The sequence below is a fragment of the Oncorhynchus mykiss genome, chromosome 26, assembly GCF_057628025.1.
Source record: "Oncorhynchus mykiss isolate SJ-2025 chromosome 26, ASM5762802v1, whole genome shotgun sequence".
Lineage (NCBI taxonomy): Eukaryota > Metazoa > Chordata > Actinopteri > Salmoniformes > Salmonidae > Oncorhynchus > Oncorhynchus mykiss.
The window spans coordinates 20,268,715-20,272,292 of NC_143047.1; positions in this window are offsets into that span (position 1 = coordinate 20,268,715).

A 3,578-nucleotide genomic window follows, 5' to 3' on the forward strand; every position below is an offset into this window, starting at 1 on the left:
TATTTTTCTCTCTTGTCTTTTTTAATATACACTGAACAAAAATTTGAACGCAACATGTAAAGTGTTGGTCTCATTTTTCATGAGCTGAAATAAAAGATCCTGGAATTTGTCCCTACACAAAAAAAAAATGTATTTTTTTTGTGCAGAAATTTGATTACATCCCTGTTAATGAGCCTTTCTCCTTTGCCAAGATAATTAAATCACCTGACAGGTATGGCATATCAAGAAGCTGAATAAACAGCATGAACATTACAGAGGTGCACCTTGTGCTGGGATCAATAAAAGGCCCCTTAAATGTGCAGTTCTGTCACACAACACAAAGTCACAGATGTCTCAAGTTTTGAGGGAGTGCGCAGTTGGCATGCTGACTGCATGAATGTCCACCAGAGCTGTTGCCATTTCTCTACCATAAGCTGTCTCCAATGTCGTTTTAGAGAATTTGGCAGGAGATCCAGCCAGCCTCACAACTGCAGACCACATGTAACCGCGCCAGCCCAGGACCTCCCAATCTGGCTTCTTCACTTGCGGGATCATATGAGACCAGCCATCCAGACAGCTGATGAAACTGTGGGTTTGCACAACCTAAGTTTTTGACAGTTTGTGCAGATATTCTATCTCAGGGAAGCTCATCTGCATTCTCGTCATCCTCACCAGGGTCTTGACCTACTGCAGCTTGACGTTGTAACTGACTTCAGTGGGCAAATGCTCAGCTTTAACAGCCACTGGCACCCTGGAGAAGTGTGCTCTTCACGGATGAATCCCAGTTTCAACTGTACCGGGCAGTTGGCAGACCGCGAGTATGGTGTCATGTGGGCGAGCGATTTGCTGATGTCAACATTCTGAACACTGTCCCATGGTGGCAGTGAGGTTATGGTATGGGCAGGCATAAGCTATGGACAATGAACACAATTTAATTTTATAGATGGCAATTTGAATGCACAGAGATACCGTGACAAGACCCTGAGGCCCATTGTCATGCCATTCATCCATCACCTCATGTTTCAGCATGATAATGCATGGCCCCATGTCACAAGAATCTGTACACAATTCCTGGAAGCTGAAAATGTCCCAGTTCTTCCCTGGCCTGCATACTCACCAGATATGTCACCCATTGAGCATGTTTGGGTTGCTCTGGTGCGATGTGTTCAACAGCATGTTCCAAGTTCCCGTCAAAATCTAGAAACTTCGCACAGCCATTAAAGAAGAGTGGGACAACATTCCACAGGCCACAATCGACAACCTGACCAACTCTATATGAAGGAGATGTGTCGCGCTGCATGAGGCAAATGATGTTCACACCAGATGCTGACACATTCCCCTACCTTTTCTTTAAGGTATCTGTGACCAACAGATGGATATTTGTATTCCCAGTCAGGCAAAATCAATAGATTAGGGCCTAATTTATTTATTTATATGATCTGTAACTCAGTAGAATCTTTGAAATTGTTGCATGTTGCGTTTATATTTTTGTTCCGTGTATTTTTATGAATTCAAATCCTCTGATCATGATGACGCCAGTGTTTTCTACTGCTTTTTAAAGGTGGCCACTAGAGAGCAGCGCTGTGTGTATGAAAGAGTGATCCACTTACAGTGAGGCTAGTGATGAGACAGTTCACGTGTATATAACTACTGTACAGTATTGTATGTGACACACCCTCGGCACGGGACCTCGTCTAAACATTGATACTGGCACTATCACATTCTCAGAACTTTATTTCTAGTGATTGTGCCCATCATTTAATTCCAGATTCTTAGACTGGCCTTTGTCTACAGGCATCAATGTGTTTTTATTCAGATCTTTCATGTCAAGACCTTATATCATTAAGACCTTTCACGACAATTCTAAATGACAAGAGGGGAAACAGTAGGCTGTTCCTAGATCTGTTTGTGTATTAGCCAACTTGACACGCAATGATAGTCAGAATGGTTGGATAAAGCACATACAGATCTGAGACCAGACTAGCAAAACAGAGTTCTAAAAAGGAGCTAAAAGACAACGGTGACACTCGTGACTCATCACTATAGCTCTTGATTCCGGAAGGTCAGCAAATCGCATGACAATCAAGTTAACTGACTTGTGAGTCACTTTCTCATGAGCAACCACCTATTTATTATACAGGAGTGACACCAGAGACTTCTGAGGACATGCTAACCCCTTCTGTGGAATCACACAAACACTGCTACTATTCATTACTTAGAATGAGGCCAATTATTGGGGAACGTCATTGTTAGCCAAATATGTCACATTATTCTACCTAGCAAGAGTGAGAATGTGCTATATCAGTAACCAAATCTGTGGAAATTGTGCCTAACATTGGCCATTTGTATTGTATTTTTATTGTACATGTGTATAAGATCAAAAGCATGAAGATAACACAAAGAAAATAGAGGTTTATAGTCTTGGTAAGCAGTGGTCGGCCCATCTACCGACTGATCCAGGGAAAAGACAGATGAACGTACAGGAGAGGAGCCCAAGTGATTTGGATCCTGTCTGTTGTAGAAGAATGCAGACCTGTAATATGGCAGTGCTTAATAGCCATTTATCGTCTGCTGATCTAACAGGAGCAATACCTACACAGTCCTGGGGGAGTGGCAGCAATTCACTCATCCCCCATCTTCAGCAAATAGCATGACAGGCAGACAGCCAGGTGATAAAAATGTCACATTCTCTGTGATTGTGCAACTAGCCTGACGTGAAAAGCACCTCGCCAGTTAAGCATGTTCAGTCACTTTCTGCATCAGCTGAATGTCTTAAGATGAAGGGGCGGCAGGTAGCCTAGTGGTTAGAGCGTTGGACTAGTAACCGCAAGGTTGCAAGATCAAGCCGACAAGGTACAAATCTGTCGTTCTGCCCCTGAACAAGGAAGTTAACCCACTGTTCCTAGGCCATCATTGAAAATAATAATTTTTCTTAACTGACTTCCCTAGTTAAATAAAGGTTTAAAAAAAGAAAGAGTGTGTTCGGTCTCTATAGAGAACAACAAACAAAGAGAACCCATCTGATATTTATCTTATTGACTCCAGTGGATGAAAATAAAGTATGGCAATGGGCTTTATCTCTTTTCAGTTATAACACCCATTTTCCCTCAAACACACAGGTAGTCACAGACAGTCATTACTAACTACACAAATGTATATGCATAAACACAAACTTTGAGTTAGTTTGAGTCAAAGATGTTGCAACTACCCATTTAATGTGTGCAAAAGTAGGGCAGAATTCACCCTTTGTTCTAAGTGAGATGTAAGGAATGGGCTGGTTTGAAAAGTAGGACCAAATTCACTCTGTTCCAGGAGTTTCCCTCGATTCCTGTAACAGAGTGAATTTGGAACGTTGACTTTAAAAGCCACAATGACTATAACTCATGATTGGATTGAATTACCGGTCTTAATTTGGCCCGAATCTTGTAGACATGACATGGATTGCTGCAGTTGCAACATATTTGACTCAAACTAACTTTGTGTTTATGTACATTCATTTTTGTAGTTAATATCTAACTACTAAACATATAACTTATATTAAAGTTGTATTGATAATTATTGATATTGCAGCATTCAACACTAAGTGGTGTGTCTCTAGG